Raw genomic sequence first — 19,780 nt, 5'->3', positions numbered from 1 at the left:
AAGTATTGAAACTACTTTGAAAGTAGAAACATGTAACTGGGGCTGTGTTGATCCTCATATGTCCCATGTTGGCCTCATGAGCCACTTTAGGAACTGTTTCTGGGGTCTTGTTTGTGACCGAAGGAACTGAGGTGGGGAAACAGATGCTGAGAATTACAGAAACACTCATTTCCTCAAATGATTCAAGAGCTGAGGGTATCGAAGGAAGGCCAAGCACAAGAGAAAATTTAAAGCAAAATCAGACATGAACCATAATGCCTAAAGACCTGGGTGTGGTTCTTCCCAAGCCACACAGTCATTGTGTTATCTTGGACATATTACCCACTGAATTTAGTGCTATGTTCATTTGCAAAACCAAGGTGGTTGTCCCCTGTTGACCTTCCCCCCAGGGCTGTAACAAATGTCTAACAAGATACTGTAAGTCAGACACCGTTACTTGCTGCAGCATGTTAATCAGGTTCCTGTCAGAGCAGTGAATTAGGACAGCAGAGTTGCTCATTTCCAGCAGAGCCAGCCAGTCTGCTTTTCCAGCCTTTTGAATTCTTGTCATTCTGCAGGCCACACAGGGCTGGGGCAGGCAGGGAGAAGAAAGTAAACCCCAGGGGCTCACCTTAGAGGTAGGCAATGATGTGATAGTGGCTTCCTTTCTGCATATGGAGCCTGGCTGTTTAGTGTGAGCTTCTTGTCTTTAGGGTTCTCTTCTGAGACCCCCAAGGGTCCCAGGGCACCTTTCTTTCTGAGTTATTTGCCAATCATAGCCAGTTAGCCAAAGCTCTCTGTGAAAGTTTAGGGAAACCTGAGGAGCCTGGCTTTGACATCTTGGAAAGTGAGAGAATGATTCTCTTTTCTGTTTTTGGAGCACCCTGACATACCCTCAGGCAGGCCCGTGGCAGCCCTGAGTACAGCTGGAGGACCCTGACCTCCTCCACTCTGCAGTGCTCACCTGCTTCATTTCAGAAGAGGCCTGAGGGCAGAGCTGGGCCTTTTTATTGTCTTCACTCCTGGGCCTCCCTGGCCCTGGAGGAAGAACCTTCTGGAAGCAGACATGTCTGCCAGTGGCAATATATGCATAGTAATTACTGTCCTCTTTCATAAATTATCCAATGCCTCATCATTAAAGGGGAGCTACCAGATCACTTTAATAAACAGAAGTTTATAGGAAGGGGTGGTTGATAGTTAAGAGCTTGAAATTTAGCTTTAAGTCAAATTGTGTTCAAATCACCTCTCTGGATTTTATGAAACAGAGGCAACCTTGGATTAGTCACTTTACTGTCTGAGTCTCATTTTTCTTGTCTGTGAAGTGGACATAGTCATAAGTATCCTTTAAGACTACTGTCTTAAAGTAGGAAGTCATAAAATACTTGGAGTAATAGGCAAATTTGGTCTTGGAGTACAGAATGAAGCAGGGCAAAGGCTAACAGAGTTTTGTCAAGAGAACGCACAGGTCATAGCAAACACCCTCTTCCAACAACACAAGAGACAACTCTACACATGGACATCACCAGATGGTCAATACCGAAATCAGATTGATTATATTCTTTGCAGCCAAAGATGGGGAAGTTCTATACAGTCAGCAAAAACAAGACCAGGAGCTGACTGTGGCTCAGATCATGAACTCCTTACTCCCAAATTCAGACTTAAATTGAAGAAAGTAGGGAAAACCACTAGACCACTCAGGTATGACCTAAATCAAATCCCTTATGATTATACAGTGGAAGTGACAGATTCAAGGGATTAGATCTGATAGAGTGCCTGATGAGCTATGGATGGAGGTTTGTGACATTGTGCAGGAGACAGGGATCAAGACCTTTCCCCAAGAAAAAGAAATGCAAAAAAGCAAAACGACTGTCTGAGGAGGTCTTACAAATAGCTCTGAAGAGAAGTGAAAAGCAAAGGAGCAAAGGAAAGATATACCCATTTGAATGCAGAGTTCCAAAGAATAGCAAGGAGAGATAAGAAAGCCTTCCTCAGTAATCAGTGCAAAAAAATAGAGGAAAGCAATAGAATGGGAAAGACAAGAAATCTCTTCAAGAAAATTAGAGAAACCAAGGGAACATTTCATGCAAAGATGGGCTCGATAAAGGACAGAAATGGTATGGACCTAACAGAAGCAGAAGATATTAAGAAGAGGTGGCAAGAATACACAGAAGAACTGTACAAAAAAGATCTTCCCGACCAAGATAGTCACGATAACGTGATCACTGACCTAGAGCCAGACATCCTGGAATGTGAAGTCAAGTGGGCCTTAGAAAGCATCACTACGAACAAAGCTGGTGGAGGTGATGGAATTCCAGTTGAGCTATTTCAAATCCTAAAAGATGGTGCTGTGAAAGTGCTGCACTCAATATGCCAGCAAATTTGGAAAACTCAGCAGTGGCCACAGGATTAGAAAAGGTCAGTCTTCATTCCAGTCCCAAAGAAGGGCAATGCCAAAGAATGCTCAAACTACCGCACAATTGCACTCATCTCACACGCTAGCAAAATGCTGCTCAAAATTTTCCAAGACAGGCTTCAACAGTACCTGAACAGTGAACTTCCAGATGGTCAAGCTATATTTAGAAAAGGCAAAGGAACCAGATATCAACTTGCTAACATCCCTTGGATCATCGAGAAAGCAAGTGAGTTCCAGAAAAACATCTATTTCTGCTTTGTTTACTATGCCAAAGCTTTGACTGTGTGGATCACAACAAACTGTGGAAAATTCTGAAAGAGATGGGAATACCAGACCACCTCTTGAGAAATCTGTATGCAGCTCAAGAAGCAACAGTTAGAACTGGACATGGAACAACAGACTGGTTCCTAATTGGGAAAGGAGTATGTCAAGGCAGTATATTGTTACCCTGCTTATTTAACTTATATGCAGAAATGTTTCTCATGAGAAACGCTAGGATGGATGAAGCACAAGATGGAATCAAGATTGCCGGGAGAAATATCAATAACCTCAGATATGCAGATGACACCACCCTTATGGTAGAAAGCGAAGAAGAACTAAAGAGCCTCTTGATAAAAGTGAAAGGAGAGTGAAAAAGTTGGCTTAAAACTCAACATTCAGAAAACTAAGATCATGGCATTTGGTCCCATCACTTCATGGCAAATAGTTGGGGAAACAGTGACAGACTTTACGTTTTTGAGTTCTAAAATCACTGCAGATGGTAACTGAAGCCATGAAATTAAAAGATGCTTACTCCTTGGAAGAAAAGTTATGACCAATCTAGGCAGCATATTAAAAAGCAGAGACATTACTTTGCAACAAAGGTTTGTCTAGTCAAGGCTATGGTTTTTCCAGTAGTCATTTATGGATGTGAGATTTGGACTATAAAGAAAGCTGAGCACCAAAGAGCTAATGTTTTTGAACTGTGGTGTTGGAGAAGACTCTTGAGAGTCCCTTGGACTTCAAGGAGATCCAACCAGTCCATCCTAAAGGAAATCATGCTGAAGGAAATCATCCTAAAGGAAATCCTGGGTGTTCATTGGAAGGACTGATGCTGCAGCTGAAACTCCAATACTTTGTCACCCTGATGTGAAGAACTGACTCATTTGAAAAGAACCTGATTCTGGGAAAGATTGAAAGCGGGAAGAGAAGAGAATGACAGAGGATTAGATGGCTGGATGGCATCACCGACTCAAGGGACATGAGTTTTAGTAAATTTTAGGAGTTGGTGATGGACAGGGAGGCCCAGCATGGGGTTGCAAGAGTTGGACACGACTGAGTGACTGAAATGAACTGAACTGAAGTATAGTATAATCAGTAAATATTAGCTCACAGGAGATCATAATTTTAGACTTAATTAGAGGTGGTTTGTTGTTATACAGAGGCTATTTAGAATCAGTAAATGAATTCAGTTTGATTTTTTATTTTCAGTCTAGAAAGTTGGGTTCTGGCCTTTATCATCTGCCAGAATTAGGGAAGAGATTTTAAGATTAGTTACATGAGACTGAGTTTACGCTTTCAAAGGTGATGTTGGAGAAGCTGAAAGAGCAGTGAAGCTGAGAGGAAAGGAAGTGGCGAATTAGCTGAGATTGAGGGATGGACAAAGAGTGGGACATGACTGAAATGACTTAGCAGCAGCAGCAGGAACACTTGGGGTGGGTGGGCAGGAACCAGGCAGGACTCCTCACCTGACAGCCCAAACTCTCATCTGCTTACTCAATTTTATGAACATTGGAAGCAGCACAAGTCCCATAGGAGAGGAGGAAAACCTTTGATGTCTTAAGTCTAGTCAACCCTTCTTCTTCAGGTTTGGAAAGAGGCTGAGGAGCACTGGTGTTTTATCTTTATATTGTTACAACAGTACTAATAATCAACACCAAAACCGTTGCAGAGGTTCTATGAATCCAGCAGTTTATGGGCATTGTCTCTGATCATTACAACATAAGATGTACTAGTCTCATTCCCCACTGAGAGTGGGTCACTAGCTTCCCAGGGGTGTTAAATAACTCACTCACGTACCCACAGCCAGTTGAGATTCTAACCCAGGAAGCTCATGCTCTTACCGTGCTCCACTGCCTCTTGGAGCTTCCCTTGTAGCTCAGTTGGTAACGAATCTGCCTGCAATGCAGGAGACCTGGGTTCAATTCCTGGGTTGGGAAGATTCCCTGGAGAAGGAAATGGCTACCCACTCCAGTATTCTTGCCTGGAGAATCCCATGGACAGAGGAGCCTCGCAAGTTATACCATGGGGTCGTAGTGACTGAACCACCACCACCACCACTGCCTCTTACACTAAGCAAAGTAGGCCTAGAAATACCTTGAATGTTGACAAGCTTCTTCCTCCAGGTAAGACTAAGTCAAGATCATCTTATATTTATAATGTGCCCTGTTCAGAGTCAGATGAGCAGAGTATGTTCAGATGTTCATAGAAAATGTTACAGGCTCTTCTTTTTCTGAAATAAGAGGTTCCTAGACATTGTTAGGAGAAGGCAATGGCACCCCACTCCAGTACTCTTGCCTGGAAAATTCCATGGATAGAGGAACCTGGTAGGCTGCAGTCCATGGGGTCGCGAAGAGTCGGATATGACTGAGCTCCTTCACTTTCACTTTTCACTTTCATGCATTGGAGAAGGAAATGGCAACCCACTCCAGTGTTCTTGCCTGGAGAATTCCAGGGACGGGGGAGCCTGGTGGGCTTCTGTCTATGGGGTCGCACAGAGTCGGACATGACTGAAGCGACTTAACAGCAGCAGCATACGTTGTTAACCCAAATGTCTGTTTTCCTCAGTTCTGCTCACAAGAGACATGGAAAATTTGTTCACAATGCCTTCTTGGGAAAAAGGATAAGACAATAGCTTAACAGTGTGGTTTAGGGACTCATCAGTGGTCCTTCTTCTGGAAGGCATCCTTTCTTCATTCACTCAGTGTTCATTCATTATGTCAATTAAGAACTTATTGTATACTATACTTTCTTCTAATCTTGTTTCTGTCTTTAGATTGTGTTAGTCGCTCTGTTATGTCTGACTCTTTGTGACCCCATGGACTATAATCCACCAGGCTCCTCAGTCCATGGGGTTCTCTAGGCAAGAATCCCGGAGTGTGTAGCCATTCCCTTCTCCAGGGGATCCTTCCAACGCAGGGATCAAACCTGGGTCTCCTGTATTGCAGGAAGATTCTTTACCATCTGAGCCACCAGAAGAGCCCCATCTTTAGCTTGATTGTCTTCTAGAAGTTTCAACTCACTTTCATGTAGTCTGTAAAAGAAGTATAATAAAGTGGACTCTAACTGAGCCCAGAAGGAATTCACAACTCTTGGGAATATCATCCTTTCTATAAACTAGGGCACTCCCAAGTGCAACTGAAGGCTAAGTTTGTCATGCCTAGAGCAGGTATGATTTTTGGTTCTTAAGATAAATGGCCAACAGGTATATGAAAGAGTGCTCAGTGTCATTAATAATCAGGGAAATGCAAATCAAAGCCATGGTGAGATATTACCTTGTACCTGTTTGCATGGCTATTATCAAAAAGACAAAATATAACAAGTGCTGATGAGGTTGTAGAGAAAAGGGAATATTTTTGCACTGTTGATGGGAATGTAAACTCATGCAGCCATTATGGAAAACAGGATTGTGGTTCCTCAAAAAATTAGAAATAGAACCACTGTATGATAGAGCAATTCTGCTTCTAGGAAAATATCCAGACGAAATAGAACCAGTATCTTCAAGAGATATCTGTGCTTCCACGTTCACCACAGCTTTATTCACAATAGTCAAAACATGGAAACAAAGTGTTCACTGATGAATGATACAGAAAGTGATATATATGACATATCAATTTCATTAGCTATGGTATTATCTATTTATAGATAATGAAATTTTATTCAGCCTCAAAAAGGAAATTTTATCATTTCCAACAACATGAATGAAACATGGAGGACATTTTGCCGAGTGAAATAAGTCAGAGAGAGACAGATACTGCATGATCTCACTTCTCTGTGGAATCTAAAAATGTCAGACTCTTAGAAGCAGAGGGATGATGGTGGTCACCAGGGATGGAGTGGAGGAAATGAGGACGTGTTGGTCATGAGGTATAAAGATTCAGATATGGAGGAGGGATAAGTCCTGGAGATCTAAAGTACAGCACGGTGACTTTAGCTAACGATACTGTACTGTACACTTGAAATGTTCTAAGAGAGTAGATCTTAGTTGCTCTAACTAAAAAGAAGATAAGTATGAGAGGTGATGGATATGTTAATTGTTGTTGGTTAGTTGCTAAGTTGTGTCTGACTCTTGCTACCCCATGGACTATGCCTGCCAGGCTCCTCTGTCCATGGAATATTAAGGCAAGAATATTGGAGTGGGTTGCCATTTCCTTCTCCAGGGGATCTTCCTGACCCACAGGGTTCAAACCCATATCTCCTGCATTGGCAGGTGGTTTCTTTACTACTGAGCCACCAGGGAAGCCTAAATATGTTAATTACCTTATGGTAAACATTTTAAAGAGTAAATGTACATCTGAAAATCACATTGTATGCCTTAAATGTAAACAATTTTTAATTGTCAGTTACCCCACAGTAAAGCTAGGATTAAAAAAAAAGAGAGTTTGGGAGCAGTGGCTGTAAGCATTTTGCTTAGTGTGGGTCTACAGCAAGTATTCAATGAAAGATAGCTATTAAGTTTTGTCATTTAGTCAAACTGCTTAAACCAACTGTGATGAATGATTGCATTTTTGAGAACTTCTAAAATAATTCTGCTTTATATGGGGAAAATCCAATGGCTTGTGAGCTGGAGAATATGGATTTGAATGCTGGCTCTGTCATTTAACTGCCAGTCCTTGGGCAGATGTTTTCACCTCCTCTGCCTCTTGTGTTTTCATCTCCACCCAGTAGTAACATTTACTGAGCATTTCTTATGAACTCCACTTTTTGCTAGGTTTTCAGAAGATTAAAGCATAGTAAATTAAGATCCTGACAGTTCTTCTGGCATGACTGGGAAACTGAGGGGGCGTGGGCAGAGGTGAAATCCTGGGACAAACAGAACCATAGGATGCAGAGATGTTGAGAGCAGGGGAAGATGAACGGGGCTTCACAAACTGTGGGACATGGGCTGAGCCTCTAAGGTGAGGAAATGTTAGGCCCAAACCAGCCATTTACGCAGGAGCTGGGAAAGGAATAGTGTGGACTCTGGCTGGAATAGCAGGGTGTGTGCAGAGGAATTGAGACCAGCCTCCGCAGAGCAGACTGCTGGGTTTGCAGTAGTGAGTGAGGAAGGTACACAGGAATTGCTGGGTCTTTTTAGGAGTGCCTGCGAAAGTCAAACCTGTGAGTTACATTGTTTCTCTTTCTCGTTCTGGGTCACCTTCCATGTGATGATCCAGAAGAAGCTTTGTTTTGTTTGCTTTGATAAAACTTTCAAAAAGAAAGGTGATGACAAAGGTGTTCCCAGGAGCCATGTTCTCCTTTCTGAGGGGATTAATCAGAAAGTGGCCAGAAGCATGTTGGTGCCCGTGTGGACTACAGGAGGTGGTGTCTATTGGGATGCAGAACCTGCTCTCAAACGTAGCTGCTGCTGCTGCTGCTAAGTCACTTCAGGCGTGTCCGACTCTGTGTGACCCCATAGACGGAAGCCCACCAGGCTCCCCCGTCCCTGGGATTCTCCAGGCAAGAACACTGGAGTGGGTTGCCATTTTCCTCTCCAATGTGTGAAAGTTAAAAGTGAAAGTGAAGTCGCTCAGTCGTGTCCGACCCCTAGCGACCCCATGGACTGCAGCCCACCAGGCTCCTCCATCCATGGGATTTTCCAGGCAAGAGTACTGGAGTGGCTTGCCATTGCCTTCTCCGATAATTCCATTAAAAACCTATAAAAATTTTAGAAAACAGCAAAAGGTCTCCATGACCTTCAGTCTGGTGATGAGTTCCAACACACAAGAAAAAAGCCAATTCACCAAATGTTTAATATAAATTAATTAAAACACTGACTTTTAAAAATGTATACTTTTACTCTGTGAAGGACCATACTCGAGAGAACCAAAAGACAAACTCTTAAATGAACCACTGACCACACACACTTGCCAGGCAGCAGAGAAAACACTTGCAGGAGTCAGCTTACAACAGGAGGTCCTGGTAAGGAACCTGGAACTAAGAAGCTACCACCAACCAAAGAACTCAGCAGAGGTCAAAAGGAGACAGGAAACTCCAGTCCAGAGGTCCTACCAACCTCCCAGGATCCTCCTTGCTGGAATCCATCTCGGCTGAGTGATGCATGTACCCCCAGGAAGGACCCCAATTCAGAATGACTGGCAAGAGACAAACCAGAAACGAACCCAGTGACCATAAAACCTCAGACCGTGAGCCACGTGGCAGAGCAGTTCTCTCCGTTTCCCTCACCCTCCTGCCCTCCGCCCCAGCAGCCCTTCCCAGTCAAGTCTCGCTTGGACAGCACTCCTCTCCTCGGACAACTCATTTCCAAGTGTCAGACAAGAACACACTCTCAAGCCCTGGAAGGGATCCCCCTTCCTTCATCAAAACCACAATCCAGGAGAAAATATCTTCAAAACGCTATCTTGCAGAGAAGGAAATGGAACCCCCTCCAGTATTCTGGCCTGAGAAATCCAAGGGACAGAGGAGCTTGGTGGGTTACAGTTCAACAGCAGGGCATCTCTGAGGGGAAGAAACCGTCCCAGGAACGTTGAGGAGCTCGCCAAAGGGCCCAGAGCTTTTGATAGCACAGTCAGAACTGTGGCTGAGGACTCCCAGCTGCCATGCCTGTTGATCCTGGCCTCTCTCACCAGATACACATGTGGAAAACTAGAGTCTAAAACATGCCTGAGGGCTTCCCTGGTGGCTCCGTGGTGAAGAATCCGCCTGCCAGTGCTGGAGATGCAGGTGTGATCCCTGGAATGGGAAAATCCCACATGCTATGGAGCCCCTGTGCCACAACTGCCGAGCCTGTGCTCTCGATCCTGGAAGCCACAATGCCGAGCTCACAGAGTGCAACTACTGAAGCCCGTGAGCCTGTGCCCCACAACAAGAGGAGCCACTGTAGTGAGAAGCCCGCACACCCTAACTAGGGAAAAGCCCACACACGAAGACCCAACACAGCCAAAAGTAAATAAAATTAATTTTTTTAAAAAACACATATCTGATAAAGAATCTGTACTCAAATTGTCCAAGAACACTAGAGCAAACAAACCCAGTAATAAAGACTGAAGCAGACAGCTGGCCACAGAAGATATCCTGATAGTAAACAGTCCTACAGAAACATCCTCAAGATGCTGGTGGAGTGAGTGCACAGCGTGCAAAGCTGCTTAAATGGAGATCAGGGAGACTCAGTTAAGAGAAGGGACTCAGGATCAGGAAAGGAACTGAGGGAAGGAGGCTCGCCATCATATTCGGAGCAGCCCAGCAGAGTTCTAAAGGCGGAAGAGGAGGAGGAGGCTGGAGCTGTGCAGAGGATGGAAGGGGGAACTAAAGCAGTCCCCAACCTCCAGGCTCTAACGCCTGCTGATCTGAGGTGGAGCTGCTGTAATAAGAATGGAAACAAAGTGCTCAATAAATGTAATTTGTTTGAATCATCCCAAAGCCTTCCTGCATCCCTGTCCGTCAAAAAACTGTCTTCCACAAAAAACCCCGAAGTCAAGGAAGGAACTTGAAGTGTACTCAGCTGTCCCAGGTTGCTGGCTTAGGGAGATGCTAAAGCAGGGGTGTCCAAAGAGGTAGAACCTCCCTTGCACAGGGTCCTCAACAGATCTCCAATAGCCTTGGAGATGATGGGAGAGATTGGTTTCATTTTTTAAATATCTGTGTGGCATAAACTTAAAACCTAGCAATACTCTTAGAGTCCTCATAATAAAAGGTTTTCTTTACTGATCTGTGAAGTACCAACTGTGAAGACCACTGTTCCAAAATGCCTCACAGTGTTGCTGACGCTTCCATGGATGTAACTGTGCAAAATTCAACTTATTCAATAAAAACTACGAAGCATCTGCCCTGTGCCCAGCACTCTCCCGAGGTTGGGGATGCAGTGAAAACACTCCATAAGATGCGCAGCTGGTAGGCACATTCTTTAAAAATGCCGTTTACTTTTCCACCCATAGTTTATCCTCAATGGCAACACTTGCTGATTGAAGACCATGCTGGGTAGGAAGCTCACCAAAAACCCAGCAGCCAGGGTTCCCGGAAGGATGTCCTGCTCCTCCTTGGACAGTCCTCCACCCTCTCTGGGCCTCAGTTTCCTCATCTGTACAAAACATGGACATCTGACTATAGTTCATTCCTGGAACCCACGTCTATACAGGGGGAGGGGAAATATCACCCAGGCCTACTCTAAGGCCTCATGATGGGCCAAAGTTAAAGAGACCAGATTTAAAGGAAAATATGTCCTTGTTGGTTTTCAGTTAGACAGACAGCTACAATGCCGGAAGGAGCCCCCGGCCCTGCGGAATGTGCCTGGGAAACTCGACTGGGAAATTCTTACACATCGGGAGATGGCTCTGAGCTGGATTTCCACAAACAAGGGCACCCATGCCAAGGACAAGAGCAGAGCCCTGTGCCCATCAGCCACAGGAAGAGACTGCCTGCAGGCTCAACATTTACAAGCGGCCCCTAGGGCCTTCGCCAAACTGCTGGGGCGCCACTGCGCTTTCTGCGTCCTTCCCTTCTCTCACTCTTTTCGCAAAAACACACACTTCTTCATGGAATGCCGCAGTGGGGGGAAAACAGACCTTCAACTTTTAGCCCTCAATTTACAATAAGAGGCTCTAGGGGTTTTGTTTTTAAACTAAAGAACAACATAATTGAAAATTTTTAAACGTTTAGGATAAATTTTTATTCAGTTCCAAGATACCAAACTCACTGCACACGGTTTCCATGGAAAGGCCCCTCGGGGGGACAGCCACTGATTTCACGATGGAAGGGCAGTAAGGTGCCCCCCTCCCTTCTGTTCCACCTGAGTGGCCACCAGGTGTTTTAATCCATGCCCCTCTAAGGGGTAATTCTGAAACCCTTCCCTTTCCCTGGGCTTCCCTGATAGCTCAGCTGGTTAAGAATCCACCTGCAATGCGGGAAAGCTGAGTTCAATCCCTGGGTTGGGAAGCCTCCGCTGGAGAAGGGATACGCTACCCACTCCAGTATTCTGGCCTGGAGAATTCCATGGACCGTATGCATAGTCCACAGGGTCCCAAAGAGCTGAACACCACTGAGCGACTTCCACTTTCCCTTTTCCCTTTCCCATCCAGCAGGAGGCCAAGGGCCGGCAAGACTGCAAAAGCGAAGGAAGCAGGGCTGGGCAGCCGTCCAGAGTGGGGCTTCCCGGGGTCCCAGCAGGTGAGATCTCCATGAAGGATAAATCCCTTGGACTCTCCACTGGCCAAAGGAGAGTGACTCTCTCAGAGCAACAGCCCCTCTAAGGTTCTGCTTACAGAGACCTCGCTGCGGGCTCTAGGCTGCTTGGGAAAACCACAACTGGGCTTTATGCCAGGGGGTAGGCTTGGGAATGTCCTCAAAACCTTATTCCAAAGGCAAGCCCTTGCCGGGACCACCAGGTTAGGGGGCACCAAGGCTGTGCCAACAGGGAGAGGTTAATACATGCTTCCCTCCACGCACAGCCACCGAGCCCCAGTCCCCTTACCTGTGGTTCACACAGAGGCCTAACGGGAGCAGGAACCCACAAAAGGGCCACTCGCACCCACCACACGCTGGCTCCCAAGACCCCTGCCAGCTCTCCTGGGACCCAAGCAGGAGGTGGGAGGAGGCGCGCCAGGCGCCCTCGGCCCCAGACCAACGCAAGGGGCGCTCCGCCCTGACGCCCGCTCCCGGGAAAGGCGCAGGCCTTGCCACAGTGCCCAGGGGAACCGCAGCCAGGGCTGAGCAAATCCCGCCGCATGCGGACCGCGTCCACGTGGAGCCGGAGAGTCCATACACTCGCTGGCCGGGCATCTGTCCCCTTTCCTGCCAATGCCAGGGAGGAAGCGTGCCCATGCCCCACCACGAGCGATGCGCGGTGCACGAACTCCCAATGCACGGACACCACGCCAGGCTGGACTCACCGAGACCAATGCCGCCAAGATAACAGCGTGGCGGGTCTAAGTCCCTGCAAACAACCCAAGGTTTTAAATGGAAAAGGGATTTGAATAGACGCTTCTCCAGATAAGATATACAAATGGTCAACCATCGGGTGAAAAGATGTTAAGCATCATTAGCCATGATGTAAATGCAAATTAACCCCATAATGTCACAACCTCCAACACCAGAAGGCCTACAACCAAGAAAACTAAAAATAACATGTTGGCAACAATGTAGAGAAACTGAAGAGTTTCCCACGGAAAAATGAATACGTTGTGGAGCTGCATGAGAAAATATGTGTACAACAATGTGAATGTAGTTAATGCTATAGAACTATATACTTGAAATGGTTTAAATGCTCAATGTTACATATTTTTAATGGCAATGAAATATGAATGAAGCAGTTATACGTGTTACAACATGGTTGATCACTTAAGGTATTAAGTCAAATACGTCATAAGAAAAGCCACCCAGGTCATAATCATCCTGTGTGTTTTGAATCCACAAAGGTTCTGAAAAGGAGGGACAGTGTCAGCTGGGAAAACTGGACTCCACACACCGAAGAACAGGACTGGGCTCTGTCTATACCACACACAAAAGCCAACCTTCCATACCAAGTCCCCCTCTCCTGGGCCCTCTGAAGAAAGCCACCCTCAGCGTCAGCCACTCACAGGAACTTCCCCCACTTTTCCTCACCTTTTCCTTTAGCACCTCCAGCTCCCAGCAGGTCCTGAGGAGACCAGGCTCCTATTAGTATGAAAGGACACCACAGGGTCCCAAAGCTGAAGCCCCAGTGCATCCTGAGGAGACCCAGCTTCCATTAGCATCAACTCCCCGTCCAGTTGTCTGGAAGCCGAGGCTGTCTGCAGGCACTCTGCCCCGAGGGTTTGAAAAGCCAAAGCCCCAGCGGGTCCTGAGGAGACTGGGCTCCTGGTGGCCACGCGCAAACCAAGGTCTGTGGGCAGACCGTGAATCCCTGCCAGCTTGTGGAGGCGAGCTCTGCATTCACGACCAGAAAAGAGAAAGGTGCAGGCCAAGGTGCTCTCACAGTTCAGCTGATGCCCTGGCCCCTGAGGGCAGTGGTGCAATATCCATTAAACTGTGCAGTTCAGTTCAGTCGCTCAGTCGTGTCCAACTCTTTGTGACCCCATGGACTGCAGCACAACAGGCCTCCCTGTCCATCACCAACTCCCGGAGCTTACTCAAACTCATTTCCATCAAGTCGGTGATACCATCTAACCATCTCATCCTCTGCTGTCCCCTTCTCCTCCTGCCATCAATCTTTCCCAGCATCAGAGTCTTTTCAAACAAGCCAGTTCTTCGCATCAGGTGGCCAAAGTATTGGAGTTTCAGCTTCGACATCAGTCCTTCCAATGAATATTCAGGACCGATATCCTTTAGAATGGACTGGTTGGATCGCCTTGGAGTTCAAGGGACTCTCAAGAGTTTTCTCCAACACCACAGTTCAAGAGCATTAATTCATCAGCGCTCAGCTTTCTTTATAATCCAACTCTCACATCCATACATGACCACTGGAAAAACCATAGCCTTGACTAGATGGACCTTTGGTGGCAAAGTAATGTCTCTGCTTTTTAATATGCTGTCTAGGTTGGTCATAAATTTTCTGGCAAGGAGCAAATGTCTTTTAATTTCACGGTTGCAGTCACCATGTGCAGTGATTCTGGAGCCCAAAAATGTAGTCTGTCATTGTTTCCCCATCTATTTGCCATGAAGTGATGGGACCAGATGCCGTCTTAGTTTTCTGAATGTTGAGTTTTAAGGCAACTTTTTCACTCTCCTCTTGTACTTTCATCAAGAGGCTTTTTAGTTCCTCTTCACTTTCTGCCATAAGGGTCGTGTCATCTGCATATCTGAGGTTATTGATATTTCTCCCGGTAATCTTGATTCCAGCCTGTGCTTCTTCCAGCCTGGCATTTTGCATGATGTACTCTGCACATAAGTTAAAAGAGCAAGGTGACAATTACAGCCTTGACATACTCCTTTCCTGATTTGTAACCAGGCTGTTGTTCCATGTCCAGTTCTAACTGTTGCTTCCTGACCTGCATAAAGACTTCTCAGGAGGCAGGTCAGGTGGTCTGGTATTCCCATCTCTTTCAGAATTTTCCACACTTTGTTGTGATCCACACACTCAAAGGTTGTGGCATAGTCAATAAAGCAAAACTAGATGTTTCTCTGGAACTCTCTTGCTTTTTTCATTATCCAACAGATGTTGGCAATTTGATCTCTGGTGCCTCTGCCTTTTCTAAAACCTGCTTGATCATCTGGGAGTTCACGGATCACATATTGCTGAAGCCTGGCTTGGAGAATTTTGAGCATGACTTTACTAGTGTGTGAGATGGGTGCAATTGTGCGGTAGTTTGAACAATCTTTGGCATTGCCTTTCTTTGGGATTGGAATGAAGGCTGACCTTTTCCAGTCTTTTGGCCACTGCTGAGTTTTCCAAACTTGCTGGCATATTGACTGCAGCACCTTCACAGCATCATCTTTCAGGATTTGAAATAACTCACCTCCACTAGCTTCATTCATAGTGATGCTTCCTAAGGCCCACTTGACTTCGCATTCCAGGATGTCTGGCTCTGGGTGAGTGATCACACCATCATTGTCATCTGGGTCCTGAAGGTCTTTCTGTACAATTCTTCTGTGTGCTCTTGCCACCTCTTCTTAGTATCCTCCACTTCTGTTAGGCCCACACCATCCACACCACACCTGTGAGCTCTGTTAAGCTCCTTACATATGCCAGGGCTCGCTGCTGGAGGGCGAGGAACAACAGGAGCCCCTCACTGATGGGGGGCGTGCACAGTCACTCTGGAAGACAGCGAGGCAATTTTTTCCAAAGATAAAAGAGTTTTACTTTGGTATTCAACAACCATGCTTTCAGTATTTAGTCAGCTCCTTTGAGAATGTATCTGCAAATTAAAACAAGGATGCCATTATACACAGCAGCACTATTCATAATATCTAAAAACTTGAAGAAATCGGGATATCCTTCAATAGAAGAATGCAATCAAAGTGGAGTACACCGTGCCAAGGCGACTGGAATCTGCCACCCCAAAGTATGATTCGCTGGCATAAGGATTATTTCAGAGTAAAAAAAAAGAGAAAACTGAGTAGTGATTGCCCTTTCATGAAAGACATTTACAGTAGAGAAACCTCCATATTTAAGGTCTGTCCCTCTCTGCACCGGAAATAGATGATTAAATCTCAAGTAGCTCTTATCAATGGCAAAGTCCTCGCTTAAATCTGCAAACAATCATTTGCTTCTTTACCTTATTGTGCGTGATAACCTGCCCTAATAGCTTCCCTCCCCCAAGGTCTTCCTTCTGTTTGCATCTGAAGACGGCATTTCAGGTGATGAAAGTGAAAGTTGCTCAGTGTGTCTGACTCTTTGTGACCGCATGAATCACAGCACGCCAGGCCTCCCTATCCATCACCAACTCCCAGAGTTACCTCAAACTCAACTCCATTGAGTCAGTGATGCCACCCAGCCATCTCATCCTCTGTTGTCCCCTTCTCCTCCTAACCACAATCCCTCCAAGCATCAGAGTCTTTTCCATTGAGTCAAGTCTTCACATGAGGTGACCAAAGTATTGGAGCTTCAGCTTTAGCATCAGTCCTTCCAATGAATACCCAGCACTGATCTCCTTTAGAATGGACTGGTTGTATCTCCTTGCACTCCAAGGGACTCGCAAGAGTCTTCTCCAACAGCACAGTTCAAAAGCATCAATTCTTCAGAGCTCAGCTCTCTTCACAGACCAACTCTCACATCCAAACATGACCACTGGAAAAACCATAGCCTTGACTAGATGGCCCTTGGTTGGCAAAGTAATGTCTCTGCTTTTTAATATGCTGTCTAGGTTGGTCATAACTTTCCTTCCAGGAGTAAGCGTCTTTTAATTTCATGGCTGCAATCAGCATCCGCAGTGATTTTGGAGCCCAAAAAATTAAAGTCTGACACTTTCCCCATCTATTTTCCATGAAGTGATGGGACCAGATGCCATGATCTTAGTTTTCTGAATGTTGAGCTTCAAGCCAACTTTTTCACTGTCCTCTTTCACTTTCATCAAGAGGCTTTTTAGTTCCTCTTTACTCTCTTCCATAAGGGTGGTGTCATCTGCATATCTGAGGTTATTGATATTTCTCCCAGCAATCTTTATTTCATCCTGTGCTTCTTCTAGTCCAGCGTTCCTCATGATGTACTCTGAATATAAGTTAAATAAGCAGGGTGATGATATACAACCTTGACGTACTCCTTTTCCAATTTAGAACCAGTCTGTCGTTCCATGTCCAGTTCTAACTGTTGCTTCCTGACCTGCATACAGGTTTCTCAAGAGGCAGGTCAGGTGGCCTGGTATTTCCATCTCTTTCAGAATTTTCCACAGTTTACTGTGATCCACAATTTGATCTCTGATTCTTCTGCCTTTCCTAAAATCAGCTTGAACATCTGGAAGTTCACGGTTCACGTATTGCTGAAACCCCGCTTGGAAAATTTTGAGCATGACTTTACTAGCGTGTGATGTGAGTGCAACTGTGCGGTAGTTTGAGCATTCTTTGGCATTGCCTTTCTTTGGGATTGGAATGAAGACTGACCTTTTCCAGTCCTGTGGCCACTGCTGAGTTTTCCAAATTTGCTGGCATATTGAGTGCAGCACTTTCACAAAATCATCTTTCAGGATTTGAAATAGCTCAACTGGAATTCTATCACCTCCACAAGCTTTGTTCGTAGTGATGCTTCCTAAGGCCCACTTGACTTCACAATGCAAGATGTCTGGCTCTAGGTCAGTGATCAAACCATTGTGATTATCTTGGTCGTGAAGATCTTTTTTGTACAGTTTTTCTGTGTATTCTTGACATCTCTTCTTAATATCTTCCACTTCAGTTTGGTTCAGTTCAGTTCAGTTCAGTCGCTCAGTCGTGTCCGACTCTCCGCGACCCCATGAATCACAGCACGCCAGACCACCCTGTCCATCATCAACTCCTGGAGTTCACTCAAACTCATGTCCACAGAGTCGGTGATGCCATCCAGCCATCTCATTCTCTGTCATCCCCGTCTCCTCCCGCCCTCAACCTTTCCCAGCATCAGAGTCTTTTCCAGTGAGTTAACTCGTCGCATGAGGTGGCCAAAGTATTGCAGTTTCAGCTTTAGCATCAGTCCTTTCAATGAACACCCAGGATTGATCTCCTCTAGAATGGACTGGTTGGATCTCCTTGCAGTCTAAGGGACTCTCAAGAGTCTTCTCCAGCACCACAGTTCAAAAGCATCAATTCTTCCGCGATCAGCTTTCTTCACAGTCCAACTCTCACATCCATACATGACCACGGGAAAAACCATAGCCTTGACTAGACGGACCTTTGTTGGCAAAGTAATGTCTCTGCTTTTTAATATACTCTCTAGGTTGGTCATAACTTTCCTTCCAAGGAGTAAGCATCTTTTAATTTCATGGCTGCAATCAGCATCTGCAGTGATTTTGGAACCCAAAAAAATAAAGTCTGACACTGTTTCCACTGTTTTCCCATCTATTTGCCATGAAGTGATGGGACCAGATGCCATGATCTTTTTTTTTTCTGAATGCTGAGCTTCAAGCCAACCTTTTCACTCTCCTCTTTCACTTTCATCAAGAGGCTTTTGAGTTCTTCTTCACTTTCTGCCATAAGGGTAGTGTCATCTGCATATCTGAGGTTATTGATATTTCTCCCAGCAATCTTGATTCCAGTTTGTGCTTCTTCCAGCCCAGTGTTCCTCATGATGTACTCTGCACATGAGTTAAATAAGCAGGGTGACAATATACAGCCTTGACGTACTTCTTTTCCTATTTGGAACCAGTCTGTTGTTCCATGTACAGTTCTGACTGTTGCTTCCTGACCTGCATACAGGTTTCTCAAGAGGCAGGTCAGGTGGTCTGGTATTCCCATCTCTTTCAGAATTTTTCACTGTTTACTGTGATCCACACAGTCAAAGGTTTTGGCATAGTCAATGAAGCAGAAATAGATGTTTTTGTGGAACTCTTGCTTTTTCCATGATCCAGCGGATGTTGGCAATTTGATCTCTGGTTCCTCTGCCTTTTCTAAAACCTGCTTGAACATCTGGGAGTTCACGGTTCACATATTGCTGAAGCCTGGCTTGGAGAATTTTGAGCATGACTTTAGTAGCGTGTGAGATGAGTGCAATTGTGCGGTAGTTTGAGCATTCTTTGGCATTGCCCTTCTTTGGGACTGGAATGAAGACTGACCTTTTCTAATCCTGTGGCCCCTGCTGAGTTTTCCAAATTTGCTGGCATATTGAGTGCAGCACTTTCACAGCACCATCTTTTAGGATTTGAAATAGCTCAACTGGAATTCCATCACCTCCACCAGCTTTGTTCGTAGTGATGCTTTCTAAGGCCCACTTGACTTCACATTCCAGGATGTCTGGCTCTAGGTCAGTGATCACGTTATCGTGACTATCTTGGTCGGGAAGATCTTTTTTGTACAGTTCTTCTGTGTATTCTTGCCACCTCTTCTTAATATCTTCTGCTTCTGTTAGGTCCATACCATTTCTGTCCTTTATCGAGCCCATCTTTGCATGAAATGTTCCCTTGGTTTCTCTAATTTTCTTGAAGAGATTTCTTGTCTTTCCCATTCTATTGCTTTCCTCTATTTTTTTGCACTGATTACTGAGGAAGGCTTTCTTATCTCTCCTTGCTATTCTTTGGAACTCTGCATTCAAATGGGTATATCTGTCCTTTGCTCCTTTGCTTTTCACTTCTCTTCAGAGCTATTTGTAAGACCTCCTCAGACAGCCATTTTGGTTTCTTGCATTTCTTTTCCATGGGGATGGTCTTGGTCCCTGTCTCCTGTACAATGTCACAAACCTCCGTCCAGAGTTCATCAGGCACTCTATCAGTCTAGTCCCTTAAATCTATTTCTCACTTCCACTGTATAATCATAAGGGATTTGGTTTAGGTCATACCTGAATAGTCTAGTGGTTTTCCCTACTTTCTTCGAGTTAAGTCTGAATTTGGCAATAAGGAGTTCATGATCTAAGCCACAGTCAGCTCCTGGTCTTGTTTTTGCTAACTGTATACAGCTTCTCCATCTTTGGCTGCAAAGAATATAATCAATCTGATTTCGGTGTTGACCATCTGGTGATGTCCATGTGTAGAGTCTTTTGTGTTGTTGGAAGAGGGTGTTTGCTATGACCAGTGCCTTCTCTTGACAAAAGTCTATTAGCCTTTGCCCTGCTTCATTCCGTGCTCCAAGGTCAAATTTGCCTGTTACTCCAGGTGTTTCTTG

General features: G+C 45.3%; 1 long non-coding RNA gene across 10 annotated transcripts in view; it reads right to left on the bottom strand.

Moving 5' to 3' along the window:
- LOC129538923 (uncharacterized) overlaps positions 1–19,780 on the bottom strand; it is a 50,412-nt gene that overhangs the window by 18,290 nt on the left and 12,342 nt on the right. For 3 of the 10 annotated variants that reach the window (XR_016035435.1, XR_016035434.1, XR_016035432.1), the window contains one exon: positions 4,495–15,417. The exons of 6 other annotated variants lie outside the window; for them this stretch is intronic. This is a non-coding gene — a long non-coding RNA (uncharacterized LOC129538923). The remainder of the gene's footprint in view (positions 1–4,494; positions 15,418–19,780) is intronic. One more of the 10 variants, XR_016035437.1, reaches the window with a different exon arrangement.

Source organism: Moschus berezovskii, chromosome 20 (genome assembly GCF_049115385.1).
Source record: "Moschus berezovskii isolate FMDL1 chromosome 20, NW_MosBer_1.0, whole genome shotgun sequence".
Classification (NCBI taxonomy): Eukaryota; Metazoa; Chordata; class Mammalia; order Artiodactyla; family Moschidae; genus Moschus; species Moschus berezovskii.
The sequence above is the reverse complement of the archived record's forward strand: the minus strand, read 5'-3'. Positions and strand labels throughout refer to the sequence as shown.